Source organism: Mus caroli, chromosome 8 (genome assembly GCF_900094665.2).
Source record: "Mus caroli chromosome 8, CAROLI_EIJ_v1.1, whole genome shotgun sequence".
NCBI lineage: Eukaryota > Metazoa > Chordata > Mammalia > Rodentia > Muridae > Mus > Mus caroli.
Genome location: NC_034577.1, coordinates 5,226,500 through 5,245,226, shown reverse-complemented (window position 1 = coordinate 5,245,226; position 18,727 = coordinate 5,226,500). Strand labels below are relative to the sequence as shown.

General features: G+C 45.1%; 1 long non-coding RNA gene across 1 annotated transcript; it reads right to left on the bottom strand.

Annotated features, from left to right (window-relative positions):
* Positions 1-240: 240 nt before the first annotated feature.
* On the bottom strand, positions 241-17,948 carry LOC110299637. Its single transcript, XR_002378499.1, has 3 exons — positions 17,708-17,948; positions 6,059-6,163; positions 241-943 (listed from the first exon to the last, which is right to left on the bottom strand). It is a non-coding gene; the product is annotated as an uncharacterized LOC110299637 (long non-coding RNA).
* Positions 17,949-18,727: the final 779 nt, after the last annotated feature.

The window sequence follows — 18,727 nt, the reverse complement described above, 5'->3', positions numbered from 1 at the left end:
TTAGAAGGAAAATAGCTATAAATGCTTTCATATAAAACTCTAATTTGCAAACCACCTAGTTTTGCTGCACATACTAAGGTGTTAAAATAGCCAGCTTTTTATGAAGGGCGTTGGTGAGAAGAGAGAGTGGAGGAAATTGAATCGTACTGTGGATGTGGTTTGTTGTAGCAAACAGGCCTGGGTAACAAAGTATCCGGATTAAGAAAGGAAACAATGATCCCTAGACCAGAGGGGGTTCGTACAGAGAGCGCTTTATTTATACAAAGAAACAAATTCTGTTGTGTGCTCCAATCAGTGTGTCTTCCTGTATCCTTGTGTTATGTGAGGAATAAAAGAAAGATGTCATCTCATGCTGCTTGGGAGAAGGAAGCCTGTTGTCCTGGCAGTCTCATGTAGCATTCAAGAGAAGCTAGTCGGTAGGGAAGGCTGCAAGAAGAGCAGCATGTTGATTGGTCTGAACTCACTCTGCCCTGCTGGGTTTTCCCCCATAGACTTTGTAGATGTCCAATGATCCATGCAGATCTGAGCTCTTGACTAGAAATTTCATCTTCAGGAGCAGCCTATGGAGGTCTCCAAAGGCAGCAAAGGGGGACAGAAGAGAGTCGGGTGCACAGAGTCGGGATGATGTCTCACAGTCATGGAGCACACACAGGTGATAAGGCATTGATAGGGCGCTTCCACTTAATGGAATCCCTGCCCACTGACAGTCCTTCATTTAGGATACTTTCTGAGTTGTTCTTTCCCAAACCTTCTTCATCCAGTTGTCTAAGATCCTCTGGCAGCCAAGAGACTGCACCTGATGAATGCCGACTGTTCAAAGAATTTCAAGGCCGTGTGGCATGTGTGCCGTGATTTCCAACAGAGAGTTCCTTCAGTAGTCCCTTCAAGCCACACTGTCCTGTGATGTCAATGACAGGGTTTCTTCTGCTTTGCCGTGGAGAGTCTATTTATACAAGTACAGTTTTATTGGATCTGATTTAAAGCCAGTGGGAATTTATCAAACAACTAAGAGAAAGTGGAAGGGAAATGGATCACCGTTTCCTACATCAATGGTTCTGCAAAATAAACGGCCTGTGACTTAGACCGGAAGCTGAATGAATTGTGCATATTTCAATGCACTATGGAGTTGCTTCACACAGGGGTTGGTCATGAAGGACATGTCAGAAAGCATCTTGGAGTGTCAACATGAGACCAAGAACATTAATAGCTGAAAGACCTGCAAAAGCCAAGGGCTGAAGAGGTCAGCCTCATAAAAGGAAAGTAGCACCATGTGCCTTAATCATAAATAAAAGGGTAAAAGTGGAGAAGACCTAAGCTTCTCACACAGAGAAGCCCTCCATCTGAAGACAGACACAATGCATAGACACCACACTACCACAGAGGCAGAACCTGGGCGACTTGGGTAACGCAGTCAGAAAGTATGGACTTCCAAAGACGCTCGATGGCAGCAGAAGCTGGGACGTGAACCTGCTAGTGTTGTGATTTGGGTTATCTTAGTCTCAGACTTCACCTGCGTTGAGGTTGTTGCAGTGTCCCTGGGAGCAGAGGTTTCTGGGGAGAACCTCAACTCCTTGTCATCCCCACTTCAAGAACAGAATGCACAGAGGACACATGCTTGTGAGCAGCCCTCCCCACATTCGGATCAGTGACCAACCCTGGGATTCGTGTCATTCTGCTGGAGGAGTGGAGCTCAGCCTGCTCCTCTTGGTGCCTTCTGCCATCCTAGAATATCCACTGTGACCCAGGAAGTTCACAGCCCTCACAGCTCCTCTTCCAGCTTTCCATCCAGAGCAGAGTAAAGGTGAACTAAGCCCCACTACAGAGTAAAACTGGGTCCATTACAGGCTCACATAGGCTGATAGAGAAGGGTGTGGCTCTGAAGACTAAAGAGGCTAAAAGCCATCACTGGCCCTTCACATCCTTCCTGCACCTTCCCCCATCTCCTGTGAAACAGATACCCAGGGACTCCAGTTGCCCATTGTTTACATACAAACTTACCCCAAAATGCATTTTAGAGTTAGTAAACCAGAAAGATGCCAGTAAAGAAAACTGAGAAGACAGAATCCAAAGAAAAAGGGCTGACTTGTAAAAAAAAAAAATCACAAAAGCCGAAAGCTAAGCAGCAAGGATTGTCCTAGAATTCAAAACAGCTTTGGAGAGTTTGTCTGCCAACAACAAAAAAAGCTCAATAGAAGAGCAAAACAGAGGAACCTCTAGAGAAAGGAAGAGGACGGGGAGGAGAAAGGGGACGCTGACTGTAGCCAGTGCCATGTGAGCTGAGCACACATTGTATGTAACTCCCATGGGAGTCCATGAGATGGACACAATTCTCACTTTGCAATGAGGAGACAGAGGCGTGAAGAGCTGACCCTATCTGTCCAAGCCGCAGAGCTGACGTGGGGAAGAAGTATGTTGAGTGCTATAGTCTCCTGTCTTTTCACTTTTCTGAATCCGCTGAGGTTAGGAGAGCCAAGTCTTGACACTCTGCTTAATTCCCATCTGTCCATGAAATGGACACCCACGATGGCCAAACTGATGATCATACACACTGGTTCTGGTTTGAGTTTTTAATATAAAGGGTGGGAAAGGAGAGCTTTCCAGAAAAGAAGTAAACACACACACATACACACATATACACCAAACACACACAACTCACACACAAACATGCACACACCATACAACACCCACACACAATAAACATTCTCATAACACACATATAATAAACACAACCACACACACACACACAAATACACAAACACACAACACACACAAAATACACAAAAGCACACAACAGACAAACAGAAACACACACAAACACGAACACACATACAACTTAGTGGGTTTTTTTTTTTTAATATCTTTGCTTAAGTGTGGAGAAACTAGACAATAAAGCAGGAAGAGCAAGTCTGCTGAGGAAAACGACGACAATTTTCTCTGCCTTTGAATCTTTAAGTATTTGGCACAATCCTTGAAAATAGTTCAAAGCTATTTTCCCTTACCAGCTGTAAGTTAAATATTAGAAGTGAGCATCCTTGTTGTGAAGACAGGCACAATGCAGGAATATAAAGCTGTCATTGCAAAGCAGATCCTGTTCCTTCTGCAGCTGGTATTTTGTGAAAGAAATTGGGAGCTTAGTTCTTTTCTTCATGCTCACGGGTAAACCTTGTATTGCAGTGCTCATAGCCTGAAGTGAGATCTTTCTCTGTAGATGTTTTTAAATCATGCTTAACTCAAAGCATGGGTGGGGGGCAGGCTGGGGCCTGAAGGCCACGAATATTAATAATGTCATCCAAGCTCTGCCGCCGCCCTGGGCAATGGTCAGAACCCAGCTCATTTTCTAGAAATGGAGACTGCAGGGAGCTATGATGGAGATTAAGTTGAACACTTTATAGAACATAGTTGGCAGAATAGGTTGAATGGTGGCCCTCCAAAAGAGATGCCTGTTCTCAAACCTATGGAGAAGATCTTAAGTAGAAGAATGGTCTCAGAGATGAGAAGATTTTGGGATACCTGAGTGAGTCCAAAATCAATGAGAAGCATCCTCATGAAAGACAGAAAGAAGTTATGGACCCTAGGTGTTGTGTTTTCTAAAAAACAAAAGAACCAGGATATGTTTGGTAGAGGCACAGTATGGTGTGGGGGAATGGGGTGCCTTAGCAGCCCTATGATAGGCTCCCCTTCCCCCTGAGGTACCAACCATAAGACAGATATAGTATGGAATCGAGTTTACTTATGGCATGGGGAGGAGAGTTGGGGGGGGGAGAGTAAAGGCTGGCCAGGAAGACATGAAGAGAGAGAGGATGGGGATTGAGGAGAGGAGAGACAGAGAAGGAAAGAGAGTAGGGGAGCAAGAGAGTGAGAGACTGAGGAGAGGGCAAACAGCCCCTTTTATAGTGAGTCAGGCATAAACTGTGGGACGGAGCCTAGAAGGAATGCTAACCCTAGGGGAGAAAGTAGAGTCTAGAGCCAAGCTTGGGCTGGTATAATAGTTGTCTCCCCCCATAAAACACCAAGGAGTCCTCATAAAAACCACCTTTCAAGGGCACAGAGCAGTGACATAGAATCCACCTACCAAAGATTCCACAGCACTTCCCAAAGTGCCATCCTGAAGACCAAGCTTCTAACTGCCGTGGGCCCTAAGGATCCCTTATGCCACACAAACCACGGCGTTGAGACAGAAGCAGGCCACGCCCTTGCGCACTCTGCAGTATCTGCTGGTGAGCAGGTGGCAGCTCTCTGAATCCGGCACCATCTCCATGTGCCGCCTACCCTGAATCACTCCGCCCTCATAACCGACGTGGAGGCGGATGGGATTGCGAAGAGGGATTCCTCCTTCTAGAATGCCCGTCAGCCAGGCTGTGCTTGTTTTCTGGGGCTGTGCGAGCAGAGTAAACCTAGTACTGGAGGGCTTCAGCTTTCCTGTGGTTTTAGAGACCAGAAGTCCAACATGTGGTGCTGGCCGGGTTAATTCCCTCTTGGGGCTGTGAGGGAAAGGGTTATTCGTGACCACACTCTTTGGCTTGTACACCCATTGTCTTAAAGAGTAGTTTTGATTTTTTTTTCTCGTTTTATTAAAGAATAAAGTCCACCTACGTCCAAATTTCCCTTTCTATGAGAATGTTAGTAGTATTAGACTAGAGCTTATGCTAATAATTTCAGTTTACATTGCTACCTTTGCAGGTAAAGACCCTGTCTCTAAATATGGCCCCATTTTGGAGTCACGACTGTTAGGATTTCAGCGTATGAATTTGGGGGTATCACAAACCATGATTGTTATAAAACACAGGTACCTAAAATGAATGAATGAATCAATGAATGAATGAATGACTTTTCTTCAGAAGTCCTGAACCCTAAGGCACACCTCCATTACGCTCTTCTCTTACTCCATGCTGAACTCCACTTACTCTACTGCAGAACCAGAGGGCTTAGGAATAGCTTTAGCAGATGTGAGTACCTATACCATGATCAATTTCCAGCTCTGACATTCTTATCTCTGTGACTTTCACAAACATCTCAGCCTTTGAGACTGCCTCTTTCCTTCTCTGATGAACATAAATATACTCGCTACCTCATACAGCATTAAAGAAGTAAGAGTGGAGGAGGCAAGCAGAATGCCTGGCAGGGCCTTAGGCCTGCTCCTTAGCTATTCTCCCACTGCACATCATCAGTTCCTAGGCTGTTTCTCTCTCTCTCTCTCTCTCTCTCTCTCTCTCTCTCTCTCTCTCTCTCTCTCTCTCTCCCCCTCCAGGTACCCTCCCCTCAGCTTCTCACGGCATTTCCAAATGATGCCACCCTCGCCTTTACCATCATGGGGACCTGAGACTTTTCTCAAGAACCAACCTGGATGCAACAGGTCTAGGAACAGGGCTGTCAGGCTTCAAGTTGCCTAATCTATAGGGCCTAGATATGCAGAAAAAAATTAAGACTTGACTTGAACCAGTGTCTGTGCCCAAAGAGATAAAATCAGGTGACATGTTCTGGTTTGGTTTGGTTTGGCTTTTTTGTTTTGCTTTAGTTTTTTTGGTTTTGTTTTGTTTTGTTTTATTTGTTTGTTTGTTTTTCCCTCATAGCTCCCATGAACTTGACAGAGCAATTGTCGCTATGTTCAGTTTTTAAATACTGCAAGGACTTGATTCGGGCCAGTCCAAACACAAGTGTTCAAAGTTGGTGACAGTGTCAATGGCAAGGTGCATGGCTATCAGAGGCAACCAGTTAGCTTGGCTCAATTCTGACCTGAGATCAAGTAAAATCTGTTGGTCTCAGTGTCAGAGAACAGCAACCCAAACCCAGAAGCAGAGACGGCCCTTGCTCTGTGGTTAGCACTCACAGGGAGGAACAGATAAGTAAATATTCTAGCGAGGACTACAGTCTGGAGTCGGAGCACTCACAGGGAGAAGGAGCAGCTGTGTGCATATTCTAGGGAGGAGTACAATCGAGGTCCCAGAGAAACAGGACCCAGCTCACCTTCAGGTCTAAGGAAACCTGAGGAGATGCAATGACAAACCTTAGCAATGCAAAGACAGAAGGTGTTCCCAGGCTTCCGGCTTGGGGGACTCACCTGGTCTGGTGGGTGTTGGGGGTGAGGTCCAGGTAGGTGACCAGGAAGAAATAGTGACAAGATGTGAATCTCTTCTGATGAATGACTCTCACATAAATTCATGAGCTGGAAAAGAAATCTGTATGAGGAAGTAGCTTGGTTGTATTGCCATCTTAGTGACCCATTTCTGAAGCAAGTGTAGGACTGTATGTTATTATTGCTTTAGAATAATGTGATAATTTATCATTTCCTTGTAGCACATATTTTAAGTACCAAGAGTTCATAAGTATTCTGGGGAAATGCCAAATTTAAAAAAATACTCCAAATTTTGTGTTTCTCTGCTAATCACCTTCTTAAAATAGTATTTACCAATGAAATTGAAATGCAATACGGCTAATTTTATGCGTACAGGCTCTCTTCCCTGGGAAAAACTAGGTCATCTGAGCACCGCAAAGGAAAACTTGTAATTTGTCTGTTATTGTTTTATTAATAATTTTATTCTCCATAGACTTTCGTTAAATTATACAGCAGACTTGGAATTGCAACAAGCAACATTTTTCAGGGTTTTTCTTAACTGACATTTTAAATTTCATTTTTCTTTACTATTATTAAAAATATACAAATGGTTTTACTTATCAGGAAACCACTATAATATGAACTAGAAACACACCAAAATGCATCATAGGATTGCCATGCAGAGCTTGGCAAACATCAATTCCAGTGTAGCATTGACTTAAGCAGTCTTCTGTTGTACAGGATTAGGTTTCTGTAGATTTTTTTTTTGAGACAAAGGTTTATGCATGCCTTGTTCTTGTAATAAGAATCATTTCCCGTGCTCCCAAGATACCTGTTTTGATGTTGAACAATGTAGGTTTTGGCATGCCATGAAGGGCTCTGCTCACCCGGTCTCCCTTTGCCCTGAGTGAAGGCAGGAACCTTTAAGCACGACCTGACCTTCCTGGGGTTCGCTGCTCTTGTCTTCTCCCTTCCTCTGGCAGAACTTATTCCCAGACATTCCTGATGGGCATTTCTCTTTACTTGCCGGGCCCTGTGGCTGATCCTGGGGGCACCCTGGTTGGTATCACACTCAATTTCACTATTATCTGTCATTCTCTTCTCCTGCACTTGTCTTACCTGACAGGAAATTCAAGGCCTGGTGAGAACAGAGACCCCCATATGACAAACATGAGAAGGCTGGGCCTCTTCCCTTTGAGTTCTGGGACTAGAAGATGAGAGAATTTTGCTGGTTTTCTTTCCTTTGTATGGCTTTCCCAATTTTCTCTCCTGGAATCAGTTAATAGAACCCAAGGATATTGAGATCTGAGCCTTGAGAGCCAGACCTACAAAGTACAATGTTTGTTAACATTGGACCCTGAGTGGACACCATGCCAAAAGCAGGCATTGTAGGCTGGAGCCACAACTCAATGGTTAAGAACACTTGCTGATGTTGCAGAGAACCAGGTTTGGTTTCCAGCGCCCACGTGGCAAGCTCACAATAATCTATAACTTCAGCACTAGGACACCCAGTGCCCTGTGTACCTAAAATACCAGGCATCCACGTGGTATATAGATAGACATACATACAAGCAAAACATTCATATATATAAAATAAATACATACTTAAAAGAACTTTTAAAAACAACTTTAAGAACTTTTTAAGAACACTTTTAAGAACAACTTGTGAGAACAAGTTTAAGAGCACGTGTTGGGGTGAATCGTAGTCTTCTCTCAAGGAGCCATAGAGAGTTCCCGTCTGTTTAAATTAAACCAGGAGTCTTGGCTCTTGTCAGGATAGCCTCTGCCCCCTAAAATATAAAAACGTCTTTTAAGCTTCTGTGAAGCTTCTGTTTCAGGAAAAACTCAGAACTTTCACCTCATCCTGGTACAAAATGCTGAAGACTACCTACCCTTGCTTACCTCCCAAGCCCAGTCCAACCAGTAAAGCCAGGTTATACTCCTGTTACAGGGGAGCCAGGCCCTCAGACTTTAAGTCCCCACGTTACAGTATTGAACCATGGGTGCTACTGGGAGTATTATTGCATGGTAGGTCCACCAGACATTCTCAAAGCCAAATGGAGAGTCTGTATTGCTAGCTGGTGACTATTTGGGTCAGCTTCCCCAAATCTCACCGCCTTTTATGCACAAAAACCTTGTTCTGTTGATGAACTTCAGTTAACAAGAACAGTTAGTGAGTCTTGAAACCACAGAAGCCAAAAAAGCAAAGCAAGGTTCCTGTATTCAGGAAGTGTCTGGTATCCTGGACCACACTGGGTCTTTGATGGATTAGTTCTTTGTCTCCATTTTGACAGGCAGTAGGGCCTAAGTGCTGGGTCCTAAGGTCGGAATGGTCCCTCTAATCTGGTTTCAGTGGTGTTAAGGTCTCAGGCCTGTTACTGTAAGAGCAGTTCAAAGAGCGTGAGCCATTTCAATAGGCACACCCTTCTTTCTTCAGTCCAGGAACCCAGGGATGCTCTGTAGCCCAGCCAGCAGTATGTTTACAACTTGCAACTAACAAATACACACCTTACACATGTAACGTGCTGAGTGTGAATAAAAGGTCTAATCTACAAAGATCTTTGTGAGTCTCTGGCCTAATAAGCCTTGCACAGGCAACTGTTTCATTATGAGCATGTATGTTCATGTATGTGTGTGTGTGTGTATGTGTGTGTGTGTGTGTGTGTCTTCATTCATGTAAGCACATGCTGTATGTGGAAACAAGAGAGTAAGCTTGGGTCTCAGTCTTTACTTTCTCCTTGTTTGAGAAGAGAATTTTTTTTTTTTTTTTTTTACCTCTTCGTCCCCCGGCTAGCTGGCCCAGGGTTCGGTGGTGTCTTCTGTGCCTGCCCTGCATCTCACCGTAAGTGCACAGATATTCCAGATGCATGTTGTCATGTCTGGCCTTAGTGGGTTCTGAGGACCCAAACTCAGATTCTCTCATCTGCACAGCAAATGCCTTACCCACTGAGCCATCCTGCAGCCTCTGGAGCAGGACTCAATAAGCATTCCTTAGCTGGGTGTGGTACTGCATGCCTTTAATCCCAGCTCTCAGTTTTCCAGGCCAACCTGGTCTACACAGTGAGTTTCAGAACACCCAGAATTATGTAGAAAGAGACCCTGTCTCAAAACCAAACCAAACCAAACCAAACAAAACCAAACAAAACATAACGAAAAGCAATAAATAAATAAAGGTGTTTCTTGAGTGGTGACTGTGTGAATAATTTGTGTATGCTTATGTGTCAGACAGTTTCCTAAGAGTTTTCGGTGTAGCAGTTTATCTCATCATTTCATGTAGACAGTGATACTATAAGATAGAACTGCTCTCCAGGACCAGGACATACTCAGTGAAGACCGCTCCTGTCTCCATCAATCAGTTTTAGCTGCAAGCTTCAGACTTTTCTACCTCACTGCTCCTTATGAGAACTCTCTCAGCCTAGAACTACCTCATTGTAAGGAACCGGAACCATTTCCTTCAGGGCAGGCCCTCTTCTCCACCCTCTAGGGTCTAACTCAAAATGCCTGGACCGAACAATGGCAATCATTCCCCAAGTCTGACTTCTTCAACTGTAAGTCACATCATGTGTACAAATCCACCAGCCCAGTTCCAGGAAGCTCCCTTGAACTCATTTCTTTGTCTTCTTTCCCACGAGAGGATTGGCCTCACCCACGGCCTTGGCCAAATTTCCAATGTCTTATGTAGAGTCTCACACAGAGGTTCTGGCTGGCTTTCCCATTCACTTCCCACCCCTGTCTCAACACCCCCCATACATACACACACAAATACATATTCACACAGACACATAAACGTATACTCTCACACACTCTTACACACAGAGACTCACATTCTATCTCTCTCGCACGAACATATTCACACACACACACACACTACTCACACTAACACACAGATTCACATCCTCTCTCTCTTTCTCCTCCCTCCCTCCCTCTCTCTCTCTCACACACATACTAATGAGTTAGCAATGATTTTCAGCTATTTGGCATTTTAAATCATGATTCAAGGAGTAAAAAAGACATGAATATGATCTTCCATAAGAGCACAATCCTGAGCTGGGCAGTGATGGCACATACCTTTAATCCCAGCACTTGGAGTGGGGGAGCAGGGGAGGGGGAGAGGCAGGCGGATTCAAGGCCAGCCTGGTCTACAGAGTGAGTTCCAGGATAGCCAGGGCTATACAGAGAAACCATGTCTCGAAAAAACAAAGAACAACAAAACAAACAAACAAACAAAAGCACAATCCTGATAACTCCCACAATTCGTATGGCTCAACAGGATGCACCAGCTTTTACCTGCCTTGATATTTATAGCTCATCAGGTGGTTCCAGGAAGTCCAGGTGCCCTTCTAAGCACCCACAACCTTCACCTAATCTCTGCTAAAGGCAGCTACATGGATGGACCACAAAGCTTCCTTGTTTCTCTAAACTACTGTCATGCTAGGTCAATGAGAAGTTCCAACAGAGATGGGAGGATACAGAGCCTATCTGAAGCTGGCTGGGCTCCTCCTTCTGGAGGTGTCCTAAAGAATAAGGTCCCCAGGTCTCAGGAGCCACACCCACATGTTAGCCCCTTACTCCAGCCCATTCGGATCGAGAGGCAGTGATGCTGACTTACTAGTCCTGGGCTCTGGTTGTGTTCCTTGGGGTTTCCAAGTGGACTCCCATCTCTGAATTCCCATCAGCATCCTCACAGGAGATGCCAGCCCTTTACTGTCCACATGCTAATTGATATTACTACACCGTCCAGGAACAGAGCTCTGACAGGAGATAAACATAGGCCGTGTTCACACACAAGAGGAATCTTCTGCTAGTTTCATCACATTATTGCAAGTCTTGTGAAGCCATTTTCACATCCAGCTTCTCTCTCTCTCTCTCTCTCTCTCTCTCTCTCTNCACACACACACACACACACACACACAGAGAGAGAGAGAGAGAGAGAGAGAGATGAACATTTGTTCCCAAACACAACAAAGGAAAGTGTCTGAAAGAGAACAGCACAAGTTTTGGCACCTATGGGCAAAAATATATTATTGTGCTTGTTTTTGTATGCCCTGGAAAAGAAGCAATGTGGAGAGAGGGGGCCTTTAATAGGATCTGGACAGTCTCCATCCTGCCTTCCTCGCCAATGTTCAGAGCTTATTGCTTTTGATAACAGAGCACGAGCCACAGGCACATCTTTCCTTTCATAACCACTTGCCTTTTATATATTATTAAATGTTTGAGCATGGACTGGGATTCTATTATAATTTTAAATTTTAATGCTTCTCAAATGATTTGGGGGAGGAAACCCTCCATTTAGAGGAAAGTTAAAAGACTCCAGAGAGGACAGTTACGGCTCGGTTCCTGTCTGCAAGCATAGCAGAGCATCATTAATAGTGTCAGGGATTGACTCTCTCCCGTGGGATGAGTCTCAAGTTGGGCCAGTCATTGCTTGGCCGTTCCCTCCGTCTCTGCTCCATCTTTATGTCTGCATGTCTTATAGGCAGGCATTTTCGGTTGAAGGCTTTTATGGGTGGGTTGATGTCCCCCTTCCCTCTACTGGAAATCCCACCTGGCTACAGGAGGTGGCCACTTCAGTCTCCATATCCCCTGCAGCTAGAAGTCTCAGCTAGTGTCAGCCCCATAGGCCCCCTAGAACCTCCTGTCCCGGACTGCAGATACTCCCAGATATGCTCCTCCACCAACTGTCACTCTCTCTCCCAGCCCTCTTGCCCCTCCCTCTCCCCACATCTGACCCCCACCTTGTTCCTCTCCCCAGCCTCTCTCCTGCCAAGTTCCCTCCATCCATCCACCTCCAAAATCTATTTTACTTCCCCATCTGAGTGAGATTTAGGCATCCTGCCTAGGGCCTTTGTTGTTACTTGACTTCTTTGAGTCTGGATTAGAGCAAGGTTATCCTGCACTTTATGGCTAATATTCACCTATAAGTGAATATATACCATTTGTGTGTCTTTCTGGGTCTGGGTTATAGAATGAAATTTTCTAATTCCATCCACTTGCCTGATAATTTCATGACATCTTTGTTTTTAACAGGTGAGTAGTATTCCATTATGTATTTTCTTTATCTACTCATCGACTGAGGGACATCTAGGTTGCCTGCAGACAGGAGCCTAGCATAACTGTCTTCTAAGAGGCTTCATACAGCGGCTGATGGAAACAGATGCAGAGACCCACAGCCAAACATTCGGCAGAGCCTGGGGAGTACTGTGGAAGTGGGGAGGGGGGAAGGAATGAGGGAGTCAGAGGGGTAGAGGACACTATAAGAAAACCTACAGAGTCAACTAACCTGGGCCCATGGGGGCTCACAGAGACTGAAACACCAACCAAAGAGGGTGCATGAACTGGACCTGGTCCCCTTACACATATGTAGCAGATGTGCAGCTTGTTCTTCATGTGGGCCCTCTAACAAGTGGAGCAGGATGCTCCCCCTGACTCTGTTGTCTGCCATTGAATTATCCCCTTCCCCTAACTAGGCTGCCTTGTCTGGCCTCAATGGGAGATGTGCCTAATCCTGCTGAGACCTGATTTGCCAGGGTGGCCAAGGTGGGTTGTTACCCATGGGGGGATGGGGAGCGACTTCCCTTCTCAGAGGAGAAGAGGAGGAGATAATGGGGGAGGGTAGAAGTGAGAGGAGAGGAAGGGGGGCTGCAATAAGGATGTAAGTTAAATAAATAAATTAAGGGGAAAATAGTAAAGCTTAAAAAAAAAACCCAAAAGGCTCAACAAAGGACTGGCGATTCTGTTTGTCTTGTGAACCACCCTGCTGGGTGTTGGGAATCCACGTGCTATCTTGAGGGATGTTCAGGATAACTGAATATGAACAGTGAGATCTATACAAGGAGAAAACTCTTTAGGGACCAGCTATGTAAGGCAGCTGTGACCTGCTTTAAGACGGCCTTTGTGTTTGAAGATTAACATCTGTCTTTCACCCTGCACAACACTGAGAGTAAACATAGCAAAAATGAGCCGAGGAGAAGGAGCACTAACCGCTCCCTGCAGAGGGAACAGTGGCAGCTCCCTGCAGAAGCCTTCACTTTTCCTGAAGAGGGTGGGTCACAGCAGCCTTGAGGCTAGAGTGTCTCTCCCACTCCAGACTTCTATGCTGCCCGAATGGGACTCACAATGAAATTACAAAACTCACAAAAATAACTGCGGCCATTGATTCTCCCTGGGGCTCAACTGGTTATAGGGTGCCCAGATTGCACTTCCTGGGTATGGCTACGCCATTTCCAGAGTAGGCTGACATGAGGGCTCAGTAATGCAAAGAACACTAATGCTTGTGTATGGGCATCGTCTGCTTGTTGGGGGATCTGGAGAGAGCAGAGGCAGAGGAAAGGGAGACAGCCCTTTAGTCAGTCTCCCTTGAACTTCAAGGTGAGGCATCTCATCGAGCACCCCACTTGGACCTAGGGTCACACTCTCCCACCTTGTTATCAAGCTTCCAGGTGTGATATGGGTCACACAGCTTTCATTGTTCCTCAGGTTGAACTTGGTGGGCAGGGGATGTCTCTGTCTCCATAATCACGTGAACCAATCAATGCTCCATCCTGTCCTCCTTCACATGCATGAAAACATAGATGGATCTCTTATTGGCTGTCTTTTTCTGGAGACCAATGACTAGGACTGTAACTCACATAGTTGTTTTCCATCCAGTTTTAAGTGACCACACATGATCTGTGCAAATCTGTCATCTCAGTTACTTAGAAGGCTGAGACAGGGAAATCACATGTTCAAGTCCTGTCTGTTTTGCACAGGAGTTCAAGGGGAGCACAGGCAACTTAAAAAGACTGTCCCAAAATCACAAGGGAAAGGGGATCTGGGGACATAGCTCCGTGGTAGAGCACTTGCCTAAAACATGTGTACTGGGCTCACTCTCATTACTACAGAGAATAAAATAAGAGAAACTAAAAGGATCTCAGACCCTTGAAAGGTTATTAAAAATCCCCCAACACTTTGCTGAGGAGACAAAAAGCTCTGTCCCCTCATTCCTGCCACTTTCTGTTCTACTGCCCCCAGAAAGGGAGGGCAAAATGTTATAAGAAGGTATGGTGGTTTGAATAAGAATGTCCTCCAAAGTCTCATAGATATGAATGTTTGGTCACCACAGAGGGGCACTATTACGAGGTGTGTCCTTGTGGGAAGAACTGTGCCACTGGGGGATAGGCTTTGGGTTTCAAATGTTCAAGACAGGCTCAGCGTCTCTCTCTTTCTGCTGCCTGTGGATCTGGATGTAGAACCCTTGGTTCTTCTCCAGCACCATGTCTGCCTTTGTACCACTATGCTTACCACCATAATGATAATGTACTAAACCTACGAACCTATATGCTACCTCAATTAAATGCGTTCTTTTATGAGTCATGATGTCTCTTCATAGTAACAGAAGCCCTAAAAATCATAGAAGTTAATACTAGGGACTGGAGCATTGCTATGATAGGCCTGACCATGCTTTTGTTTGAAGGAATGTGGATTGGGGGGTTGGAAAGCAGTTGAATGCTTTAAGTGGGGTTTAATGGGTCATACTCATAGGAGCATGTAAGACAGTGGTACTGGGGTGATTTGAAGTGTAGGGGGCATGACTTAAGAGGCTACAGAGGAGAAGAATATTAGTATGGGGCCTAGAGACCTTTCTTGTGATATTTATATGGCTTCTTTCTGCCATTGTCCAAAAACTATCTGCCTGAGGATAAATTGAAGATTTACAGATTAACAGCTTTGGCAAAGGAGATTTCAATACAGCCCAGTATGAACTGTGCTGCTTGGTTATTAGTAGGACATGTATGCAGATCTACAATGAAAAAGAGCAATCTGTTCAAGGAAAAAACAAAATGTACAGTTTGAGAAGAAAAGAAACACTGGGGAAAAGTCTACAGAAAAGCCTGATGCTAAATGGAACAAAGGGAGTGGTGACCCCAGGGCAAGACCCCACACAGCTAAGCTTACAACATATATATATATATATATATATATATATATATATATATATATATATATATAAACCTTGGTGGTGCATGCCTTTAGCCCCAGCACTATGGAGGCAGGGGCAGGCAGATCTCTGAGTTTGAGGCCAGCCTGGGCCACAGATCAAGTTCTAGGACAGCCAAGCTTAGGTAGTAAAGGAAACGATTGAAAATAGGAAGCTGATGAAAATGCGTTTAAATAAAGTGGCCTTTTTCCACATGGTACTGGCTTTAGAGTCAAGGGTACAAGAGAGGGGTTATGGAATCTCTGCAAACCAGAGACCAGGGCGTAGCAGGGATATCCCTTCACGGAAGCCCAGAGACCTTCTCCTGAAGCTGTGAAGAAGAAGCCTGCATTGCTGTGGAGACCTCTCAATGTTACAGACACCAGAGCCCTGGGATATGGACCCAGAATATCTGCCGAGAGGGAGAGAAACGGCCCAGGAGAAAGCAGTGTGCTGCAGTCAATGAAGCTGAAAGGAGCTGGAAACCTGAGGAGCGCTTTGACATCAGGCATGGAGGTGCAGAGTTTAGAGTTTGCCCAGCTGGTTTTCGGTCTTGCCTTGGTCTAGTATTTCCTCAGTATCGTTCTTTTCCTCCCTTTTGGAATTGGCATGTATATCCTGTGCCATTGTATGTTACAAGTATGTGATCTGCTTTTTCATTTTGATTTTACAGATGGTTATAGTTAAGAGACTGCCATGAATCTCAGAAAAGACTTTGAACTTTGGACTTTTGAACAATGTTGAGACTATTATAGACTATGGGGACTTTTGAAGTTGGACTAAATGTATTTCTGCATTATGATATTTCTACAAGCCTTTGAGAGCCAGGGAGTGGAATGTGATTATTTGAATAGGAATGGTCCCCCGTAGGCTCAGAGATTTGGATCCTTGGTTATCAGAGAATGGCACTATTGGGAGGTGTGGCTTTGTCAGAGCAAGTGTGTCACTGGTTTTGAGGTTTCACAAATAGTCAAGCCAGCCCCAGGGTGATTCTCTCTTCCTGCTGCCTTCAGATCCAGATGTAGAACTCTCTGCTCCTTTTTCAATGCCTCATCTGCCTGCACGCCACCACGCTTCCCATCATGACAATGGACTAAACCTCTGAATGTGTAAGTCAGCCCCAATTTATGCTTTCCTTTATAAGAGGACCAAGCTCTGCTCAGTGATTAATTCTAGGGGAGAAGTTCCCCGACATTCTGTAGCAGACAACATCTCTAAGAAAAGATAGGAGATGTGTGAGGTAAGACAAAGCTAATGAGAAAGAAAGAAGTGGAGAGACCCAAGCTACAACAGACAAGAATGGATGAGTGTACAGAGGCCAGACTATAGATAAAGATGCAGATGGTCCTGTGCTACTGGCTTTTTGTACTTTGCTGGGTTGTGCTCTGACCATACTTTCCCAACTCCCCAGAACCCTGAATGGTCAGGTCAGGTCCACAATCACCATTTCACAGCAAAGGAGACCCAGGGTCAAAGAGACTCGCTTTGCCTCCCCAGCTTCATCCTCCCTCCCGCTCTGTCTTACTGCCTTCCTCTGTAAGCCGAATGGCTGGGGAGTAGGAAAAGCGGTCCCATGAACCACAGCTAGGAACAATGGGTGGAAACTGAGCTAAGCCAGATCTCAGCCCCACATCAAGAAGAACTCCAGTGCCAAGGCTGTGTCCAGACAGAAGGCACTGCCTTTGGAGACTGAGTTTCCCACTGCCAGAGACACTTGAGCACTGTTTGGGGGGGGGGGGCGGGGGGAAGCTGGAAAGGATAGTGGACTAACAAAAACCCAATGGACCAGATGCCTTTTTGGCTCCTCCCCACACTCTCATCATCTTAAAATCATTTTCCAAACTCAGAAGAGAAAGGCTCGTCCTTACCCCCACACCATTTCCTTCCAGCAACCAAATAGGACACTACAGAGAAGAGCTGTCCCCAGAGCGAGCTTAGCCCTTCCCATGAGGGAAGCTGACTGCAGCACCTTGGTACAAGGATGTCTCAGCTAGGAAGTGTCCAGAGCCTCCATGCTCTGCAGCATACAACTGGCAGCCTCTTCTGCCTGTACGACCATGCAGTAGGGAGTGGTAACCCAATACCTTACAAACACCCAACAGAATGAACTATAAACTACAAACCAGCACCGCTCCCCTGCACACGACATTTTGCAGAGAAAGCCGGTGGCGCGAGTGTTTAAGCGCCTCACAACGTCTACATTGTACTGTGGAGTTATTTTTAATGAAGCTGTTATTATGCCACAAAAATGCAATAAAACATCTGAAACCTGAAATTTCCTATTTTTACCGACTCCCGTAAAAACTTCCAAAAAAGTAAAAAAGATTTGTTTTCAAATGTATATGGGAATAATTGGATAGAGAGTTTCCAAGCCAACTTTCCACTTGCAGTGAAATCTAGAGAGTATTGTTTCATAAGCCACCAAAAATATGAAGGAAGGATGAAATATTATGGGATATTAAACTAATCAAACATGTCCAGAAGCATCACATTATTCTGAGTGGTTCACAGAGACAATCGAGTGGCGCCTTTACTTTTCTCTCCCCAGGACAAATCTCAGCTGACCCTTGCTGTAAGCTCAGGAAACTATCGTGCAAAAATGCACCACCGTGAGGGTTGGGCAGATGAGCGTTGGGGCACAGAGTTTGTATGCAGTGGTGTTTGCCAGAGAAGCTTCTGCAAGCCGACCACATCCTTACCAGGTCCTTAATGGTACAGCTGCACACTAAGGCCACTCCGGCTTATGACTTCAGAGTCAATTGTCAACTCTCACGTTTCTTCAAAACATCCTTAAACTCGGGGACAGCTGGACTCCAAATCCACTTCTTCACTCTGCAGATGTCTTTTCCAGAACATTCACTTCAGTCGGAGGATCCAGTGCAAGCTTTCCCATAAGCAACTCCCAACACAAAGTTCAGAGTGCCTGCCCGCCTGCCATCTGGCTCTGCCAGCAGAAAGTGTTTTCTGGATCACAGCTGACCATCCCCTAGACTAGACTTACAATCTTTCCAAAGATGCCATCAGTCTCCTCTTTCATTCCAAATGGATGGAACTGTAGATGGACTGCTAGCCAGAGGTGACCGGTTTGGAGTCTTACTTTGTGTACTTAAGTTGACTTTAAATAGCTTGGGCGCTGCAATCACTTAAGAGTATCACTGCCCTGGGAAACCAACCCAGGGTTTGGCTTTTGCTGTGTGACAACTGCTTCTTTTTCAAAAATATTCTTGGGAACTCCGTGTAACAGAAGCAGCCTCGGTTTCAGCTAGTTGTTGGATATGCTGGTAGTTTGGAAGCCTGATATTTACAGGCTGATTTAGAACTGGTTCATTTCCTGTCTCTAGGTAGCAGTTCCAGCCATAGAGGTCTACGCTAACATTCTCGAAATGACCACATTGAGCATGAAAAAGGCAATAAATCAGGGAGGTGCCCCAAGGCCTGGGCTGTGTGTACTTATGAGAATGAGAAAAGGTTTTAGTCTGGGTGCTTTTTATTATTATTATTATTATTATTATTATTATCCTTGGTCACTGTCAGAATAATGCACAGTATACTGACAAAAAAAAAAAATCAAGGCTGTGTAGCCTTTAGTGCTCTCTCTCCTACTGTGGAAACGTTTCAGGTGGTGGGTTTGAAACACGTAAGCCACACGAGAAGAGATTCTTATAAAAACCTGCCCATCTTAGGTCTTTGTTGAGTAGAGACGGGTGAAACCGGCACCC